This window comes from Mustela putorius, unplaced genomic scaffold, assembly GCF_011764305.1.
Source record: "Mustela putorius furo isolate JIRA1106 unplaced genomic scaffold, ASM1176430v1.1 tig00003845_pilon_pilon_pilon, whole genome shotgun sequence".
NCBI lineage: Eukaryota > Metazoa > Chordata > Mammalia > Carnivora > Mustelidae > Mustela > Mustela putorius.
Genome location: NW_025421998.1, coordinates 27,617,025 through 27,640,047, shown reverse-complemented (window position 1 = coordinate 27,640,047; position 23,023 = coordinate 27,617,025).

The following is a 23,023-nucleotide window of genomic DNA, read 5'->3' as shown; positions in this document are numbered from 1 at the left end:
CTAGAACCTATGTAATCAGATAGATGGCCACAACATAGAGAATACATACTGCTATTCTAACATGCTTCCATCATTGCTAAGATGGTAGGGTGGTGAGAAGTAAAGTAATTTTCAAAGTAAGAGAATAATAAAGGAGTAAAATATTAGACAATAATATATAGCCATGATTATCTTAAAAGTGCCTACTGGTCATACAGTACTATTTTACAGTTTATTAACATTGTAAAAAAAAGGTTTTGGAGATCACCCACACTTTTTTTTTTTTTTTAAAGATTTTGTTTATTCATTTGAAAGAAAGAGCATAAGCATGTGAGTAGCAGAGGGAGAGGGAGAAGCAGGATCCTACTTCCCAGCAAGGAGCCCAACATGAGGTTTGATCCCAGGACCCTGGGATCATGACCTGAGCCTAAGGCAGTTGCTTAACCCACTAAGCCACCCAGCTGGCCCTCACCCACAATTTTTGTGATAAAAACGTATATTTTTCCTCAAAAGGTTGTAAATGGAACATGCAGATGTTTACAAAAAAAGAAGTCACCTTCCTGAAGAATGGTAGTTCCAGGTATTTTCCCAACTTCACAAGGAATTATGGCAAATCTCAAAGTGTGGGAAATTTATCATATAGAATTTTTATGTACACTGCCGATGCCCCATTTACTTATGAGACATCTGGAAATAACATAATTATTTGTATAACCAAAATTGCAACTAATGACGGTCTTCTATTTTAATAGAATACATTAAAATGTAACTTTATCATAATCTCCTTTTTAAGAATTGGTAAAATGGTTTCATAAGAGTTTGCCAATAATTAGATTAATATTAAGATTTTAAATTTTGTGGGTATGCTCCATCCATTTCAAAAGTAATGAGAAGAATTAATAATGAACCTTCATTATTATTATTATTATCATTCAAATCTCTATAATAATACATCTTATTTCATTTTTAATCCTTTTATGATGCACTGACTTCTGTCCCAGAATATGTGTTTTGACTATTAATGTGGACAATCTATTTTAGTCCAGGAATTCTCAAATTTATCTCATATAGCTGAATCTTATAAATACCCAAATCTTATAAGTACTCTTATAAGTACTCATTAAGTGTTAGGAACTTTAATTTTTGGATAATTAGAAAATCGTTTCAGTCCTTAATCATTATAAGGAATTTAGGTTATCTGACGCTAATATGGGAATAGAATATATATGTATCCCAGGAACCAGCCTCCCATAGGGAGGGACTCTGGCTAGGGAATGTCATAACCAATTTTTGACTTTAGGGAGCCATAGTTTATGTCAATTACATTAGTCTCTTGTCCAGGATCGACACTGCACTCTACAACCCCTTGAGCACCTCCAGTCCTTGACCCTACCATTCCTACACTGTCCCTCCTGGCCTACTTTGGTTTTTATCACTCTTATTTAGCCTAATTACATCCTGTTGGTCAATCTTATCAATCTGCCTGCTCTTTCAACTTGTATATCTTCCTTCATCATATTTGCTTAGGAAGACACCTAACCTGTGAAATCCACCTCTTTATACATGTTGGCTAATAAATCCACACTTCCATGCCTGGGTCTGACTCACTTGTTGACCTCATACCTCATAGTCAATTGATAAGCAAATCCCATCAGTTCCACTTAAAAACTATGTCCAGAATCCAAATAATTTCTCTGCACAGTCAGTACTGTGTCTCTGGACCATGCGAATTTCATCATGTTCCTGAAATCTCCCAACATCAATTTCAGGTTGACCATTCCTCCCGCTCATGTACCCAGTCAGTTCTCAATATAAAAGCCAGAATAATCCTTTTAAAAACGTGATGTAGATTATGTCTCTCTGCTTCAAATGCTACAGCTTCTGTTGTTATTGGAGTAGAAGCCTCCCCTTTCTGCCTCATCTCCCATTTCTTAGGTCCTATCTCCCATTCTGTATTCTCTTGTGCTTCACTGCAGCTGGCCTTCTCCTGGTCCCCAGGTTTCCTGAGCTATTCCCAGATCAGCCTAGAAGTGCTCCCTGGTGCCTCAGAGCCTTTGAACTCATGCTTTTGGCCTAGAATGCTCTTTCCCCTGGAGGTTAGATTGGACTGAAGATGGAGAAGGGCTTGTTTACTCACCTCCTTCAGGTCTTTAATTATCTTTAATTATCCCTTCTCAGGAAATCAGTCCTGACCACAGGATTTAAATTTTAACATCTCCACCACCTACTACTCTTTCTTGATTTTTTTTTTTTTGCCTCTATTGCATTTACCATCTACCACAATGCAATCTGTTTTTGTTTCTTTATTATTTATTGTCTTTTTCCCCTCAGAAAGCTCCATTAGGTCATTTGTCTATTTTATTCACAGTTTATTTTTTTGTTGTTGTTTTTTAGTCCCTAGAGCAGTGCTTGAATATAGGTTTTGCTTAACATAGTCTTGTTACATAGATTATGACTGTTCTACAGTTATTAGGCTTCTTTTTTCTTAAAACTTTAGTTATTTATTCAGGGGAAAAAATCAGTTTTTAACCATCATAATTAGTAAGCATTTAGCCTCTGGAATCTTGTGTTCTCTTTTTGGGTGCACTTGTTACCAGTTGCATGACGGTAGAGAAAATAACAATATCCACTTCACAGAGTGGTTGTAATACATTAATGGAGATGAGGCATGTAGAGTGTTTTCCAGAGTTGCTGGCCAGAGTAAACACTGGTCATGGTTATCCAGTGCATTTATTAAAATGGATTAGGTGGGCAGGTAGGTGCTACTGTATATCCTGCATGCTTTAGCTCATGAAATCTGCTGACCATTGTGACACAATTACTGTTGTGTTCGGAAACCCCAGAAATACCTGGACTCCTCCAGACTTCCAGACCGGGAGGGTTAGTATTTTCTCTGGACTTGTCTCATGTCATGTGTATACTATGGATATCTTAATTTATTCTGCAATGACTCACACTCACCAGTATTTACTAGAAGTGTAAATAAGCCCATAAATTAATGGTAAAAATGGTAGGGAACTATAAGAAAAGTTTAAAATAACAAGAAATCATCTCAGACACCCAGGCCAGTGCAGACACAGCAGTGAGTCCCTACAGGGCATTCCAGGCTCTAGGGATCCCCGAAAGCTCCCCAGGGTTTGCCTTTTCCATCTGGGTGTGGGCCTGTGACTCAGGCTGAATCACTACCACATAACCAGTGCAGCTGTTTCCATTTTCAGAGCTGGGAGCGCTTCCTTGGCCTCCAGGTTGTCAAAGGTAGTCATTTGCAGTGCATTTAAAACTGTTGAAGTGACTTCGGCCTTAGAAAAGCAAAAATAAATACGCCCTGTTTTTAGACTTATGAACCCACCTGGGAGCCCAATCCTAAATTACAAAAAGGAAAAAGTTACTCTAGCTCTCCATTTAGAAAGCTCTCTTGCACCCGGACTCTTTTGATTTAACAGCGCATTCTAACATGGAGGAAAAAGAGAAGAAGAGAAACATCAAACGCTTTAAGAATGGCAACTTCAAAAAAAAAAAGTCATTGGTCACAATTTAGGACTTCAGGGTCGAAAGGAACTAGAATTCATCTAACTGAGTAGCAGGGGATTGTTAGTATATACATTTATATGAAAATACACTTATTTTGGAAAAATATTTTGTTACTGTTTGCGGAAGATTTTGCAAGGTAGTACATGGTAAAGTATTTAAAGCTGTAAGTATTAAAGATGAGTTAGATCAGCCTCTGGCTTATTTCCCAGAAAATATAATATTCTATAAAGGAAAGCATTATAATCAGTTTCTTATGCTATTCATTCAGGTGTCTCATGTTTTACTGAAATTTAAACCAGGATCTTCAAAGAGAAACCTACTTAAAATGTAAAGCAGTAAGACCAGATACCAGCAGGAGGTGAATGGTTTTTCTGTGTATGTATGAGAATTTAAGATGCATGAAATTTATAACTTTCATAGAATTAGTAGAAATAAAGTGTACCGCAATATTGATAGATTTATAAAATTAGTACAGACTTATGAAGGAAAAAAGGGCTCAGTTTCACTCTCATAGATAACATAATCAGATAATCCTGTTCAGTTTCAAAAGCTAAAACAGATTAAGGAAATGCTAATCACTGCTCTAGGCACAGGCCTGTGCTTGGTGGATGTTGAACGAATAAATGAAGAAAATCAGCTGTCAGCCAACTGAGAATGAGACAGGTAAACACTGAGAGGCTAAGAAATGCCTGGAATGAATTGCACAGGTAGTTATTAAGGATAGTCAAATGATATATAATGGCGTCCAATTATTTCTGTTTTTATTAATTTTTTTTCAACATCCAGCTCCAATTTATTTTCCTTTTTCTCTTTTGGGAAGTTGAAGGGAGAAAACCGCAAAACACAAGAAGGCCTCCAGGTTGGGTAGGGCGCAATGACAGTGGAATGGATGGGTGGTCATGCCTGCCCGTTGTTGTGGATGACATTGGCAGTCCCCCTTTGCGTCTGACTTTGGTGCTGTTATCTCAGCTCTGGGTTCCGCTGCTTCATCTGCTCTGAGAACTAATTGCCGGCCTGCCTAGATGAGACTGGCCAGGTTGTTCTGCAAGGAACTGGTGCCAGAGTCCCCAAGGGGTTGTTGCCACCTGCAGTCATCTCGGACCCCAGCTGTTGAACTTGGGAGATGGCTCCTGAGGTTTGGTGCCCTATTCATGGAGTGCCGATTGTGCAGCACGCCAGCGAAGTCCGAGCTGCCAGCACCTCCCGTGGGGTTTGGCACCTGTCCCAGCTTCCTTCTCTGTCTTTGAGCTCAGCTTGCCCGTCTAATGCTGGGATTCAGCTCGGAGGCCCACTTGCTGTAAGCTGCGGCCACCGCCAAGGGCCTCGAGCACCTGCCGGCAGCTTCACTGCAGGACAGGTCTGTGTACCAGGTGGCCCGCGGTCCTCCCTGCCCCTGTCGTGCCACGTTCATACAGGGCCGCAGCTATGTTAGAACTGAGGCGTTGGCCGCAATGGAGTGCAATGGCTTTCCTGTGAAAGTGCACCCAGCTTCAAGTTTTCTACTATCATCTGCTCATTTCTTCCTTCCATTCTGAGGCGTTCAGGCTCGGCTCAGTCTTCTTCTGAAGGTGCTTCACTTGGGGCTCTTCAGCTCCCATGACATCTCCTAGCCGGCTTCTGCCGCTTTAGATATTTCCAGAATAGTCCGAGGCGGTGCGCATTGGCTGTCCTCCACCGTCAATCTAAAAGTGGTCTCCTGGCACTGGATTGGAATATATGGGAGGTACAAGAATGTATATTCTCTTGCTTTTGAAGTTACTTGCCAAAGGTATAGAACTTAAGTAGCCAGGAGAAGCTCAATGCTAGAAGAATTGAGGTAATGTACCCTGGAAAACTGTTTTATCGCTATTACTTATTCTGTTCCTTTGCTCTGTCGTGTAGGTTCTTAGAACCAGTTTTGTACCAGCAGGGGACATTTACAGTGATTTTCACAGTGACTGAGGGACACTGGCGGCATCTGGCAGCCGGCAGCTGGGGATGCTAACCATACTGCGATACAAGAACTGTTTGGCGCAAGGACAGATCTCCCAGAACATTGAAATATCTTGCTTAACATTCATATCATTGAAATACTTATTTATAATGATCTGAACCTAGAATCTTGTTTTTTACATATGAACACGTAAGTACTCAAGGCATGTTTTTAACCATACCAGATTTTCTAAGAATACAACTACAGTGTAAATGGAAGTGTTAAGGAGACATGTTTATTTATTTTTGTTTATTACCAGGGCGGTCATTACAAAATACTGTGGGAATGTCTCCTATCCTTCTATTTAAGGCGTAGACTAGAATTGGCCCTTAGTGGCCTTTTTCCTGGTGGTGTTCCTTAGAGCATCCTTCCCTATTAACAAGGAATGAGGAATTTTGACCTGAGTAAAAGACTATTTTTCAGTAAGGTTTAGAGAAGAGCTGCTGTAAACTGGCCACCCCAGGCATCCTTTCCCTGGTGTTGCTAAATCTTACAGGGGACAAAGGGACCTCCCAAGAAGAGGTAATCACAAGCTCATCCTCACCCTACCAGCCTAAAGGAAAAGGAAGCAATTTAGAAAGAGGAGAATCCAAACAGAGAACACTCCACACAGCAGAGCTTGTAACCCCTTAGCTCCTCCCTGGGAAAGCTCTTCCAACACAATGGCCTACTTTGTCCCTCTATCAATACTGAGAAAGAGAGGCTTAGTGCTACTCCTATAGTATATAGCCAATACTTAAAATAATTCACTAGAGCCATTTTAAACTATTTTAAAAATCACAGGCTGCCTTAGCCTGGGGCCTATAATTTGATGACCTCTATTCTACAAAACAGTAATCTTCCATAAGGTGATTTATTTATTTATTTATATTTTATGTAGAAGTAATGGAAGATTTGAGAGGCAAAATGTAGAATTGCAATAGAGTGGATCTGGTCCCAAACAACTACAAATCATATTGAAAACAATAATAAAAGACAATAAAGTCATCACGAAAGGAGAAGAAAATGTCCTTTATTGGGTATGTAATACATGCTTGTAGAATATGTTGAAAATTATAAAGGAGAAGGTTAAAATTATGGAAACAATTTGCTTCAGAGTGAAACACAGCTAAACTCTATTTAGCAAGATATCTTTGTATATGTAAAAGTGTGACTTTATATACCACTTTATATTCTAATTTTCCCACCTAATATTATTTCATAAACTTTGGATATGTTATTAAATGGGCTTCCAAAACATGCTTTTAAATGGCACCCTAAAATTCCAACATAAGGCTGTGTCACATTTTATTAGGTCCTGGTATCTTGACAGACCAGTAGAAAACACAGTAAGGATAAGTGAAAGTTCAGAGGATGAGTAATGATTACTCAGTTTAACACGTTAAACCTAAAAAAAGAGCGGCTGCAGGCATACCTAATTATAGATTTCAGAAGATGAATAGGGCATCATTTGAAGAAGCACCTCGAGGGAGGATGGGTACCTTTATATTTGAAGGGGAGGGAGACACCTGGATGTATTTTTTCATTGTAAAGTAAATGGCTATTTAGAAAAGCATTTTTTAAATTGGCCATAAGGTGTTTGAAAAGTCTTAATTCTTCCAGATATGTTCCTGAAATACAAAATAGAGGTTTTACACATCTAGACAGAAGAGAACACTTTGAAACCTACTGTAATCATAATTCAAGACAGTAAGGAGTTGCTGAGCTGCTGCTAAAATGTTCCTTGTACATTGCCTGCATGGAAAGAACGAAAAGTAAATAGTATGAATAGAGTGGTTCCTCCTGCTTGAGAGTAACAAAAGTCTTTGCAGCAGTGTTAAGACAGAGCTGATATGTCAAATACAAAAACGCCAAAATGAATTTTGTAGTTGTGTTGGCCTCTTGCAAAAAATTTTACAATTTGCAATTCTGATTTGCCCTCACTTGGTGTTATGAGTAGAAAATATCACACCAACATTTCTTATTATTAGAAAAGTAATTTATTGTCTTCTGACATGCAGATGAAAAAAACCAGAATAGATTAATTAAAATCTAATCTTTTTTTAAATTGTCTAAATTCCAAAAATCTAATTATTCTACAGAGTTAACAAATTACAGGCATTTGTTTTAATCTAACTAGGTATAAGCATTTCTCCAAAGCTTTCTTTAAATTTCCTGAATTTATTGAGAGACTGTGTGTGTTTGTGTTCATGCATACACGTATATCATTTGTTACTTAATGTAAAGCTATTCCGTGGGATTTTTTTCTATGAAAATTGCTTTATGGAAACATATTTTATTTATTTATTTATTTAAAGATTTTATTTATTTATTTGACAGAGAGAGATCACAAGTAGGCAGACAGGCAGGCAGAGAGAGGAGGAAGCAGGCTCCCTGCTGAGGGGAGAGCCCGATGTGGGGCTGGATCCCAGAACCCTGGGATCATGACCTGAGCTGAAGGCAGAGGCTTTAACCCACTGAACCACCCAGGCGCCCCAATGGAAACATATTTTAATAAAAGATCCCTTAGTAACAGCATCAAACCTACACTCCACAATGGTGTTCAAGGTACAGTTACAAATATTTTATGAGTGTCTTTTTTTTAAATTTTTTTTAATTTAATTTTTTAATTTTATTTATAAAAACAGGAAATTATTAGGTCAGATGTAACTTTAGTCACAATTTGGTTAGAGTCTGACTCAGAGCACAACAGCAAACTGTCCTAGCTTGAATAGAGATAGTCTCAAAAAATTACACAAATAGCCAAAGTGAATATAACCAAACTATTTTTTGCATATATAGATCTTAAAATTACTTTTTTACATCTTTTTTTTCAAAAGGTTACTGATAACTTATTAGAAGCCTTTCAAAATGCAAAGTGCCTCTCAAATAATAAATTATTGCAAAACAGCTGTTTAAAGAATAGGATGAATGTCAAACAGGAGGTGAATCATGTAATCTGAAATGGACGTTTTTAATTTCCCTTTATGTGCCTGTCTTGACCCAGAGTGCATTTCTCTCTCATCACTGCCTTAGGGAATAAGGCAATAGAATATGGCAAAGGTGAAGGGATGTACTTGTTGATACATATTGATTGTGTAACTGTGATATGAGACTGTACTGCCCGTCCTGTTGGAATCTCTTTATCCGTTGCTCACTTTGAGGAAGGTGGTGACTCTGCTGAGGATTCCCACAAAATGAGAATTTTCGGGGGGCCTTCTAGGAGTTTGGACAACCTTTAGGGGCCATCTGTAAGAAACAGAAGCCCTTGGTCCTACAGTCACAAGTTGCTAAATTCTACCAAAAACCTGGGTCAATTTGGAAGTGAATCCTTCCCTTATAGTTTCTAGGATGAGACCTCAGCTCTGGCCGAAACTAGGATTGCTGCTTTGTGAAACCCTAAGCAGAGGACCCAGGTAAGCCATGCCTGACTACTCCCATAGAGACTACAGGTAATAAATGTGTCTTCAACCCTTGAGTTTGTGGTAATATTATTCCTCAGCAATAAATAATATACTTACCTAGAAAAAAACATGGTTGGGGCGCCTGGGTAGCTCAGTCATTGTGTCTGCCTTCGGCTCAGGTCATGATCCCAAGGTCCTGGGATAGAGTCCTGCATCAGACTCCCTGCTTGGCGGGATGCCTGCTTCTCCCTCTCCCACTCCCCTGCTTGTATTCTCTCTCTTGCTGTCTCTCCCTCTGTCAAAGAAATAAATGAAATTTAAAAAACAAAACAAAACAAAAACATGATTGGTGTGTCAAGATTTTAAGGTTGTTGTGAAAAGAATTTTGAATATTTTTTTATATGCCCAAAGCATTCTTTTGCTGAGGATTAAATGTTTGTAAATTAGGCAATTGAAATGAAGTGGATCTTTAAATCAACAGAAGGAAATGGTCATAGAACAGGTTGAATCTTGATATGAGTTGCATGCTCTTGATTTCTTCATTTTTGTTTTTGCTTTTTTTTTTATTTCTTAAATTTTATTTTATTTACTTATTTTTTTAAATGAGAGCTGACAAATTAGTCATTTAGTGACATGGAGAACATCGCTCACCTGTTTTGGTGATGGGTGGGTAGGGGGTGTGGGGGGTAGATTATACATTTGAGTAGAAAATTTTTGCAAGAAAGTACTGAGAGGAGCCATGAGTTAATCAGTAAAACTGATTCTAAAGAGGATAAAGAGCCCATCTGACTTAGTGTTTGCATCTTTAAAGTAACATCCTTCCTCCCTGCCATGACTTCCTGCAGCAATGCCTGGCTACTTTTGGTTTGGTCATGGAGAAAACAAGTAATCCGGTTTATCCAAGGTTGGAGTTTTGCCAGATGGTTGAGAAATAAAAGAGAGGCGTAGGAGTTTATTTATTGGCAAAGCATCATTAGAATAGGGGATATCTTAGAATCAAAGCAGGATAAAGAAGGAAGTAAAGACAGAAGGCTGACAAACTGGAAGAAAGTCAAAAGGCAAGTAATCTAAAGGTCCAAATAGGATATACAGCAGAGGTTGTAGACGTCAACCCACGTTGGGCTTGCTCCAGTTTTTCTACAGCCTGAAGCTGGAAGAAGAAAAAAAAAAAGTATTTTACATTGTTAAATGGTCAAAAAAAAATCAAAGGTGTGTATAATATTTTGAGACATGTAAAAATTGTAAGAAATCCAAGCTTCAGGTCCAAAAAAAATTTATGTTTTGAACACAGCCATGCCCATTTGTTTATATACTGTATACAGCTGTTACCACACTATCATGGCAGAGTTGAGTGGTTGCAACAAAGAGTGTATGCATACAAAACCTGGAATACTTGCTGTCTGGTCCCTGAGATAGAAATGGAAGGATTAGAAGGATTAGAAATCAAAGGAATGAAAAATTAAACTTATGGCAGGTGAATTTTGCTCAGAGGTTGGCTGCAGAGTTAATGCTTTTAGAAATAGAGCCAGTTTATAGTAAAAATGTCCAAATTATAACTATGAGATTGAAACCTAGAGAGACGTTCATTGTTGATGATTAGAAGGTCAAGGAATTGAAAGTGTTGTTGGGCAAATCAGTCATTTGACTACTGAAATTTTCTAGAATTCATGAGATAGGTGCCTTAGTCTGATGAAAAATGAGAGGTAATTAAAAGGTGGTAGGCAGAGAGTGGTTGGCTCAAAAAGTTTAAACTCCAAAATCACAGAGCTTTTTAAAAGGAGAATGAGTAGTTGCCTTTGAGGAAGATGGGTATTGAGCATAATGCTCTATGTGCCTGTTTTCTCCCCTCCCGTAGACCAGAGCGGTGGGAAACCCACAGTGTCCTTTTGTGGGGAGGAGAAGATGAACTTGGAAGCCCTGTTCTCAATAAAACAAGGTCTTGGTCACTACTAAAAGGAGTAAAAGTTTATTTTTAGATAAAATTTTCAGGAGTGTATATTAGTGCCAAAATAGTTTTAAATGATCATCTTACTTATATTCAGCACACAGCGTGATGATTTAAGATATTTTTCTTTTTTTTCAAAATTTCCTCTAGACTAAGTTTATCTTGAATTGAGTATATTCTAAAAAAGATTATAAGTTAAAAAATGTATACATAGTATATACATTATTGTTTCAGCTGCTTTATTAAGGTATAATTGACAATAAAATAGACATACTTAAGATGTACACTTTGATAAGTTTTGACAAATGTACACATATACTTGTAAAACGATCACTATGAATCCAAATGGCAAATAGATCCATCACCCCTGAAAGCCTTCATGTTTAATCATCCATTTCTACTACTAATAAGACTTTTTACCTAATTTTAACTTGAAGTATCTGGTATACTTCCTTTCATTCATTTGTTCTTTCATTCTTCAGTAGTGAGTAAATGAGTACATTGAGATGAATGCATTGAGATGAGTATATATGCTCAGGCTTTAAATGGTAATACTGTATAAACTGAGAGTATACACATTATCAGAAACAAATATCATTATCCCAACATGTAAGTAATAAATATTTTTTAATCTCCTGGTAAGTCTATTTTTAATAAAGAAACAAATCCCTCAACTAAATGAAATTACTGTAAGGCACAGATTTTGTAAAATATTTTGCTCTGCATATTTAGTTTTTCAGCAGCTTTTTATATTCCTTTAAATTCTGACCTTGTTGTAAGCGTGTTAAAGAGTATTCCTATATTGATTGTAGAATATTAGCTCTATTTTATTCTGAGAGGCTGGATTGTCTTTCTGCAAAGGTCATTCATTTCATTAATGGGAATGGACAGGTATTGGGTTACCTACTACCTGTATCTCTTCCACAATACACAGAAGGCATCCCATATCTACAGCAATGCCTCTGAATATATAGAACATTAGGAATAACAGAAGAGCCAACTTATTTAAATCTTGAAAAATCAATTACCCTTTTTGTAATGTTAGTTCCAGAAGTACCTAATAAGAGGTAGTTCTTAAGGAAAAAAAAAAAATGTTTTAACCCATTGTTCAAATGGCAGCAGTTTTTTTTTAATTTTTAATTTTTTTTAGATTTTATTTATTTATTTGACGAGACAACGAGAGAGCACACGCAGTGGGAGCAGCAGAGGGAGAGGGCGAAGCAGGCTCTCTGCTGAGCAGGGAGCCTAGTGTGGAGCTTGATCCTGGAACCCTGGGGTCATGACCTGAGCCAAAGACAGATGATTAACCATCTGAGCCGCCCAGGCACCCCAAATAGTAGCAGTTTAAAAAAAAAAAGGGGTATTTAGAGGCTTCATGCAGATCTTTCCATACCCCCCAAAATTGAAATGGAACTTATTTAATATCTTAACATGCTAATGTTAATACAAAAACAATATAGAAAATTCTATAAACTTTTATTAAAGCTTTGAATATAATTGTATCAATTTCAAAATATTTATTCTACTTAAGTGCACTCATCGTATTTGTCTCCATTACAGATGCTAGAAAATAATGCTCAGAGAAAGGTAATTAAGGGCACTCAGCTACATAGGATTAACTCAGGATTCAAAATATTCCTTTTTACTCTAAATATTATTCTAAAAAATTCTTCCATGTAAAAACATCACATCATGATATTTATAGATGGTTGAAATATAAGAAACTAGGATTTGATGTTATGAATTATAATGATGTTTAGTTTTTACCTTCTTAGTAATTACATCTTTTTAACTTTTTGACTTATAATAAAAATATAGAGTTATGTTGTATGAGTTGGAGTTTTAAGGGAAGAGCTTAATAGGCAGAGGAAATACAGGTGTAAAGGCTCTGAAATGAGAGTGTGCTTGGTCAGGCTGAGAACTGTCAAAAACAGTCAGTGTGATTCCAGTGGGGTGAGAGAGAAGAAAAATAGTTAAGGTCAAAGACATAGCAGGGGCCGGATCAAGAAGAACCTCATAGACCACTTTAGGTATTTGACTTTTTATTCTAATTGATATGGATTGGAAAGCCATTGTTGGGAAGATACCAAGACATTTCCATTGCCTGAGATGGGAGTAGTAGGTTTACAGATTGAAGGGCAAAGAACAAGTCAGAGACCAAAAGTTCTGCTTTGAACTATTTATTAAACATCCATGTGGACATATATAGAAGGCAATTAAATATCCAAATCTGTTGAGTATAGTCAAGGGGTTGAGTTTTTTGATGTGAATTTGGGATCATGAGTACACATATTTTATGAAAAGCCCGGTCGTAGATTAGGTTAGTAGAGTGTATACCAGTAAGGGTTCAATGGAAGAAGTAGAACCTTCAGGAGATATGTGTGGATTTGTTACAGGGATTTGACTATACACGTTTGTGGAAGGTTGATAATAGGTAAGGCTGGGGTCTTTGTGTCTGATGCTCAAAGTTGAAGTGCATAGAGAGGCAGTTAGAAGAGAAGAAGGTGTAAAGTTACGGGGCAGGGGGAGGGGGAGGGGGATAACAAGCTGGAACCCGTAAGTAAGAACTTGAATCCAATAAAGACAGGACTGAACTCAGTGTCAGCTCATGTTGCTTCTGACCTTCATGTTGTGGGTGTGGAGGAGAAGCCAAGCTCCTTAGTTACGGAAACACATACACTTCTCTTAGGAGACAGAAACCTAAAGGAGTTCCCTGGGAAGATGGAGTAGTTGCGATTGCAAATGAAAGACTGTATCTGTGTTACAAAATGATTGCTGTGTTTTTTTTTTGTTGGTGGTTTTTTTGTTTTGTTTTGGTTTTGGATTTTTACACCCTTCAAATCTCCCAGGAGTTTCCTGTTTGGCCCAGCCTAACTGGAAAGAGATAAGAAAGGGAATTCTGGGGAAGGTAGTTCACGCTTAGCCAAATCCTCAAAGTGCAAATCCACTATAGGAGGTAGGTAGAGATGGAGAGGAGATGAGAGCATAGGTCTGAGTCCTGTGGGACTCAAAAATTCAAAGGTCATGAATATGAGGGTTTCTAGGAAGTATCCTTAAATGTAGAGAGCATATCCTTCTTCATTAATTCCCAGTTATTTTTTGGCTGCAAAGAGGATGTGTTGGCTGGAGCTTGCACTCGGAAATGGAGGCCTCCTACTGAGGATGGATAAGCAAGATCAAAAATGCTCATGTTTGTTATTCATTAGTTAGTTAGTTCATTGTAGTGCCACACCAGCCCTGGACATATTCCTGGACTGTGTTTATAAGAGAAGTCAGATTTGTCATATTTAAACCACTTTTATTTGGTGTTTTCTATTACCTGCAACAAAACCCAATTCTAATTTATAGAGTGGACTCAAGAGAAAATGAGAGGTGAACACATAAAGACACTGTAGATAATAGTTTGACAGAAGTACCTAATAAATTGGAACTCAGAAATCAGCCTCTCGCTAAGGATGAGGGAGGGCAAGGACAGATTTATTTTTTTAAAGATTTTTTTTAAAAGATTTTATTTATTTATTTGACAGACAGAGATCACAAGTAGGCAGAGAGGCAGGCAGAGAGAGAGGGGGAATTAGGCTTCCTGCTGAGCAGAGAGCCTGATGCGGGACTCCATCCCAGGCCCCTGAGATTACGACCTGAGCCGAAGGCAGAGGCTTGACCCACTGAGCCACCCAGACTCCCCAGATTTATTTTTATGAAGGGAAATGTTACTACATTTTTTATGAGGTTGGGGATTATCCAATAGAGAGGAATTATTTAATCCTCTAGAAAAGAATTAACTTGATGCAAGGAATTATGAACTGAATAATAGAAATAACAGAAAATCCCAAGAGAAACATGTAGTTTACTTGATTACTTATTCAGATTGGTGAAACTTACATTCACATTGTTTTCTCATTATATGGATATTAGTATTTTTGTAGTTAAAGACAGCATTCTGGGAATTTAAGCAGAGTAGCATAATTTTTAATCAGGTAATCAGAAAGAGATGATATATCATTTTTGAAAAAGATATTTTATTTTATTTTATTTTATTTTATTTATTTGAGAGAGAGAGAGAGCATGCACACTTAGGAAGGAGGAGAGGCGGCGGTGGGGGGGGGGGGGGAGGGAAGGAGAAAAAATCCCAAGCAGACTCCGTTCCAAGTGTGGAGCCCAACACAGGGCTTGATCTCTTGATCTAAGCTGCAACCAAGTCAGACACTTAACCAGGTGAGCCCCCAGGTGGCCCAGATATGTCATATTCTTAATGTCATAAAAATTACTTCATTGGAAATAATTGTTAAAGCAGACTTTTTGTTTTAAAACTTATGTTACTCAGGGAATCCTAATTACTTTTCATACATAGTCATTTTTTGTATTTTAGTCCTGGATAAAGTTTCTCAGATTTGTTGTGGGAATATGATGCACCAATTAGCTTTTCATGCTTAGCTATGAAAATTTCATTCAAAGTGTGCGATTTTATTAACATTCCACTTTTATACCTTTCCTTACAATGGTAAGTGGTCCATCTTCAGATCATTAAGCAGTTTATTAAAATTCTCCTCAATTAACTTTAGGCATAATTAATTTTAGGCATAGCTATTGCACATACACTAATTTATCCTTGGGAACATTCTAATTTCTTATTCATATATAATACAGTTAAAAATATTCTTTCTGGGAAGGACAGTTTTGTTTTTTGTTTGTTTTGGTCAGCAAGTATAGTGGGGTTGGAGTTCAGGACAGTAGATATTTTCTGTTATTATTTTTGCATAATTTATTATGTATTATACACATAGGATTATAAAAAGAAAATGGAGTTATATGCAATTATATTATTATCCCAGAGTTATTATAATATTAGAGATGCTTTAGGTATGAGATGCAATAATCCTAACATCAGGGATGATTAAATGTAGTTCTAAATACTATCACATTTTCAACTGAAGTTGCTAAAGTTCAGTCAACATGTTTTCACAAGACATATTTTCCTATTTATTCCATTTGTTTCTGACAAGATTTATGGTCATCCCTTCAAAATGTAAAAGCCTTTTCATAAGAAATGTTTTCTGAATAGAAATCTTAATGTTCTTAATGTTCTCCAAGAACATTTAAATTATTTTCCTTTAACTGGCAAGACCCATTTTGTAGGTCATGCATAGTGGCCATGCTCGGAATATGAAGTGTGACATCAGTGGATCAAGCACATTCTTTCTTTTGTAATAGGAAACCAGTTGTGAGCAGGAGCAGGTTTGTGGTTTCGTTGATACATGAAAACCTGTAGTCCCAGTCTCGGCCTCCACGTGGTGCTAGTGTCATGTACTGGGCCCAAACTACCCAGTAATGCAAAATAACCACTCAGACTACCCATCAAAAATAATCACAGTAGGGAAACAACTGATTCAAATAAAAAGGCACCATACCTGAAATTTTGCCTTATGCAAAATTTGGCTTGTGCACAATAATAATTTTGCCAAGTCATTTGTAGAAATTATAGTGAAGCTAAATAAAAGATGACAGGAAATAATGAGTTTAGAGATTCTTATTTCATCTTGGGGATCTCACCAATGGGTTCAATATCACTTTTTGTTTTTATCTATGTATTATTTTCTCTCTTCTGTAGATGGTTATTTGGAATGGTGTTGAGGAAAGGAAATCCTTGGAAAAGAGACTTCATAAGATTTCTGCCAGGATTTTTCTTTTGTCATTCCGATTCCTTTGAACTCTAAAATTCACTTTCATAGCCAAAATCTGATTTATTTTAATATTTTGATTTTCTGTCAGATTCTTCACAACTTTAAAGTTAGTGTTTTGTTTTCATTTATTTTAATGTGAAACAGGTATATTCACTGAGTTGATGGCAGCTTTATGTGATATATAAAATTTTATATCCATTTGCCAACTGTATGACAATTGAAGATACTATAAAATATTATAAAATATTTGGCCTTCTTGCTCAGTTTCTTGCCAGCTGACTAATGGATAATTGCACTGGCCTTATCTAATTCCTTACTTTTCTTCTTTGATAATGGGACACAACTGTTTTTCTTCACTCTAGGCTTACACATTGGCCTTTCAAGACAAAGTGAACAATGAAAGAAATTATTCAAATAATTAACAGAAATTATTTGGTCTCTAAATTTCTTAAGCCATACAGAGTATATTTTACCTCTATTTTTTTCCCACACATTTAAGTATTTACTGAATAAATTACTCCCATGTCAACTGGTTTGGTTCTGGCCTTAGCAGTGGTAGTTCAAAAACAGTGTGTGCAGGTTGCAGAGAAAATGAAAGAGGACTCAAGACTTGAATAAAGAAAATAATGTTTAAAATTATATTGAATTATCAATTCAATTACATTGAATTACTATTCCTGTCACTTTCCTCTCTCCTTCTTTTCCCTTCCCTCCATTTGTTTTTTTTTTTAAGTAAATAATCCAGAAACTGACCTTGAAAAAATAAGATCACTTCATGCCTGGAAGACAATAAATATAAGTGGTCTTAAATTCTAGAATGAGATTAAGGATGCCAGTTGGAGAGATAACTTCTTTACTGTAGTTTGTGGCACTTATTATTGGTCTTGTCCTGAGTTCATTTCTTAAGTGGACTGAGTATAAAGTGTTGTCTTTGGTTTAGGTACATTAGTGGTAATGTTGTTTAAAAATGTTGAACTCTTTTGGACAAAATCATATAAACATCAGAAACTATTCCTAAGTGATTTATTACCCTTAAATCCTTTCTTAGAAACGTCTTTCTTCTCCTGTAACTGTTTCTAGAAGTGAGTGTTGTGTGTATGTGTGTGTGTGTGTGTACGCACATATATGTATATATATTTCCACCAATAACTATTGTTGCCTGACAATTTTAAAAATACCTATTTATTACACAACTATCAATGTAGAATAAAGATAATTAGGGAAAAACTATTTGCTTAATTCCTTTGCAGATTTATTTTTTAATCATTTTGCCTACTGTGTTTAGCTTCAAGGTGTGCATGATTACCAAGGTAAGAAGACAAAGCTAACAGCCTACAAGGGCCAAATCAAGTCAACTAAACAAATCACTAAAACCTGTGCAGTAGACACTTAACCTGAAGTGGGAAGAACAGAGTGTGTTCTGCCATCTGCCACCACCTCAGACAGAGGATTTTATCTGGTGGGTTCAGTCACAGAGGCTGTTGTCAACTAGATTACCAACTGCCTTGAGTTTTTATTCTAAAACTATATATATATATATATATATATATATATATATATATATATATAGAATTTATTAAAGGTAAGTTCCTGTTAGTATAGTTGTTCAGAAGGATCCCTGTGCAGTCTTATCTAAATGATACTTTCCGAGAAGACATATGGAACGGTTGGAGCACAGGCCCTAGAGTATGGGTTTAAAATGGCAATTCTGTCACTCACCAGTGTTTCACCTCAGGCAAGCTGCTTGGCATCTGTGTCCCAGATTCTTCTTATGTGTAAAGACAATAAAAATGGTTTCTATTGCATGAGGCTATTTTCTGGGTTAAATTGGATTATATGTGAATATGCCTTACAAGGTGCCTAGCATATATGGAACACAACAAATTAACCTTATTATTAAAATATATTACATTACATTGTAATAGTATTTTTATTCCATTAATGGAATCAGTTTGAAGTGCAGTGCTAGATGTTGCAGATGTGAGTCACACATTACTAACAATTCACCATTGGCGCCACCAATAACTCACAAATATATATTCCAACAGACATAAACCAATAAATTACAATGTATTATGGAAGTTTCTATTACATTTTTTATAGCAAGTGATTGGAACTCTGCCTTTTTTAGGAATTCTCTACAACTCATAAGGAAGAGTATAGGGAAAGCTCTCAGGACCTACAAATTATTTTCAAATTAATAACACACAATAATTTTGTTTTGCCATAAAGAGGGCATGAGAAGCATCACTACACTTTGATTAAAATCAGTTAAAGCTGATACTTGAAGAAAGAAAAACATTTCCTGTTTTTCTTCATTGTCAAGGACCTAAAACAAAATTAGAATAAATCTAGTGTAAGTCAGAAACAAAGAATTCAAAATTTTATAAAAAATACAGTTTTTGCTCAAATTTTGAGGTTTTTCTTTTTCTTTTTTTTTATTTGTTTTGTTTTTTAAGAATTGCTGGTTAAAATAGAAAATAAATGAAAAACCATTCTATTGAATTGTTAGCTCTCTAAATGGTGACTTAAAGAATGGCGTCAAACAAACTTCTTTCAGCAAGTGATGGGAATGTATCTCGATGGTTCTTACTGATGGGATGCCATTCTTTGGACCACTCTTGATAACACACAAAAGGAAGTTAGTTGTCAGTTTCTTCTCATCTACGTGAATCATGGAATGTGGGAAACGGCCAGTCCGGACTTCGGGAACTCTCACCACGTCTATAGTATAAGGTCTTTGCACTAAGCAGCCAGTAAGTGCATCTGCAGTCTCCGCGTGTAAAGCCTGGTGGTAATGACGGCAGCAGCTGCAGCAGTGGCAGGTCCTATTGGTGGGACATTTGAGATGCTCCAGATAGCAGGGTTAGCGAGAGTCGAAGGAGGATTAGTGAACCTGAAATGCTGCGACCACCGGAGAGAAAGTTTATCTTTAGTTCCTAAAAGGATCATCATCATTGTTCTTGCAATACTTTGATGTATTAATGGTTTTAATCATAATTGTTCTTAAGATGTACTACCATCTATTCACCTCCCCTTACTGCTTATGACATCATTTTTGGGTACAGCATTCAGTTGGGAAAATGAAGGGCATGTCCCATTTTATTCTAAAAGTGATGTAGGGATTCTCTGTATCTCTTAGCCCTCAGTTTCCACATCTCTTGCTGGCTTATGAGTAAGTTCTGCTGAAGTAAGTCTTAGTGACAGTTAGGAAGGAATTGCAATATTAGTGACTTACTGATGCGCCGTGATCAGCTCATGCTGATTTGTTGTAACAAATCAGGCAGTTCCTGTTCATGTAAAATGTACTGCGGGTCCAGGGAAGCTTTCAGGCCAGCTGACCCCAGTGTGGTGATTCAGCAATCTAAGATGCTTCAGTCTTACAACTTCACCATTTCAGTGTGAGTTCTCCTCCTCTTCTGCAAGCTGCTTATCCTTTTCTGCTAGAAAAAAACGTGAGACAGAATTGTGTGGGAGCATTTCACTGCCTCAGCCCAGAGGTGACACATTTATTTGGTGGTCAGAATTTGTCACATGGCATCACGTGACTGCTAAGGGGCTGGGAAATACGCTCTCTCATATATTTCTTTCCTGCCTGTCTTCCTGGGTAGGAAGGAAAAAAAGAATGGATATTCTTGGGAGCATTCGTAAGTGCTGCATCCCATAGTAAATGAGAACACTTTAAGTCATGCAGAGGTAAACCCTTACAATTTTTGTTGGTTTTCACGTCTTTGAAAAATATCAGTAGCACACCAAGCCTATGAGGTAATGATTTCATTTTATATAAATTTTTTAACGATTTTATTTATTTATTTGACAGATTGAGATCACAAGGAGGCAGAGAGGCAGACAGAAAGAGAGAGAGAGAAGGAAGCAGGCTCCCTGCAGAGCAGAGAGCCCGACGCAGGGCTCGATCCCAAGACCCTGGGATCATGACCCGAGCCGAAGGCAGAGGCTTTAACCCACCCACTGAGCCACCCAGGAGCCCCTCATCTTATATAAATTTTAATTGCATACTATGTTATTACATTAAAAATGGTGAGAATAGCGAACGGATGTCTAATGTTTTAATAAGACTGACCTAAAGGAACCACTATAAAACTCAGATTTTAGTATGTATAACTTTAGGCATGCTGGGAATATCAGGTGGGGCATATTTGGCAAATACCCGGTGTGATTCAGTAGCAGATTGTCTGGGACCACATACTGGGAAGGATTATTTCAGAGGCCAGTTGTTCTTCTGCTATTAAGCAGAGAACCAGTGACAGAATCCACCATAGGGAAGCCAGGGAAGCCTGGGAATCCTCATGAATACTCCATTCCCCCAACCCCGTTTTTTCCCTCACTACCATGGTGTGACCCAGCAACAAATGGTTAAGATTTTGGAATGCAACATTTGACCTGGCAAGCAATACCTTCAGAATTGACATTTGCGCCTGGGTAGCTCAGTTGGTTAAGCATCTGACAGACTTTTGGCTCAGGTCGTGATCTCCTGGTTGATGAGACTAAGCCCTGTGTTGGGCTCCTAGCTCAGTGGGGAGTCTGCTGGAAGATTCTCTCCCTCTGCCCATCCCCCCACTCATGTGCACTCTCTTCTCTCTCTAAAATAAAGAAATCTAAAAAAAAAAAAATTCCATTTCCCTTCTTACCTGGTTTTCCATGTTGTCCAATGCTGTTCAGATTGGCAGTCTAGCTCCTCTGAAATCAAATATAATACCAGTAGGTACTGTCGCTAGTCCCAGAGCTCTTTAGTTCACTGAAGCTATTCCTTCAACATTGGTGGCAGGTCAGTTTTTTCTCGGTTTGTTTTTTTGTTTGTTTGTTTGTTTTCTATTTCCATGTTTCCCAAGGGTACCTAGAAATTTCTTCCATGAAGGTTAACATGTCATGATGTCCTGATTTGTCTATAATATTCTTGGCTTATATGTGGTTATTAATAGAAGACTCTTACACTCTTAAAACATACCTTGTTTAGATGATACATTATGTGGTGACCCTGCTCCTGAGGGTCCTTCTTGTTTTATTTTATGATGCAAGTGACCGATTTGGTCTCATAGACTATCGATCATTCCATCCATAGGGGCTGAAACCGCATGGGGGCAGTGTGGCTTTGGGTAGTTTGGATATTTTAGTATTTTTGATCATTTTTTTTTTCTTTTGGCATCATCTTTAGGTTATAGACTAGAGAGGAAGGTAGAAGGACATATGGAGGAATAAAAGGGAATAAGCAAAGGCATTGATAACTGAAGGATAAACCAAAACACATTTTGAGAAACCCAACAAGCTCATTATTCTGGCGTGTACTTTAAAGTGCCGTAATCGAATCTGAAGGATGACACGGAACACCGAAGATGACTCTCGGTATGTAGCTTGTATGCAGGTAACTGGCATTCGTAACATTCATGGTTTCACGGACAGTAATGGTTGACTTTTGTATCCTAATGAACATGGATTTTGTATCCTAAATGAATAATCCTAATGAATCCTCAGGTCCATAATAGAGTTAGAGCAAGCACTGCACCATCTTAAGTAGAATTTCAGTTGTATGAGCCAGGCCATATATTTGTAATAAAAGTTATATGCCCAACATTTACTTTTCCTGGAATCCTATTAGATAACACATATAAAATCTGCTATTTACTTTGTAGTTACTTCATTTCTGGAAGAGAGCAAAAGAGGATTCCAAAGGTACATTATATCACACTTAGAGCAACCTTTAGGTCTGTAGCTCATCAGACTGGCTTTTAAAATATGCAAGCGCCTACAGAGACCACCCCAGGTTAAAAGTCTCTAAATACTTCATGTTGCTCCACTGTTAAATAATGTTTAGAGTTTGTTATCTTTTGTAGAACTTGGAAATCTAATTATTTATAATATCCAGTGACATTTACATTTTACTAAAATATACTCTGCCTGTTATAGAACGTATCATGCTTAGGAAAATGGATAGATAATGCATGGCTCTATGTTTGCTTATATATAAAATGCAAAATATCAGGATAACCTGTGCCATCTTTTTGTTAGAATCATACGATTTTAAACATATAATTCTCAAGAAGTGCCCTTAACAGTACCATTTAAAAACAGTAAGAAAAGTTAACAGCTGAAATCATTTGTTTACCATTTAACTCTCGACTATCAAATCACCTACCTATTCAAGTTTATTGGTATCTTAAAATAGTGACATCCATTTCCATGCCAACAGCTACAGAGTGTTTGGTTTAGTTTTTGAGATTGATGGAAAGTAGATTGTAAAGTTGACCTGTTGTGTTAAGCTTATTTACACAAACATAGTGTCTTGGAAAATAAACTCTGAAAGTGCATAGTGGGAGAATTTCACATCCTGACTCTTCTAATACCTGCTTTACTGGAATCTGTCAGATAGAGAACCTCAACTTTTCCACAGGTGCCTTATGTGGGAGAAAACTACTTCAAAATGTATTCTTAAACTTGGGCTGAAATTTATGACTAGCTTTAAGGAAAAAAAAAGAAGAAGAAGAAGGATTTGCTTTAAATTGGTTTGAAGAATTTG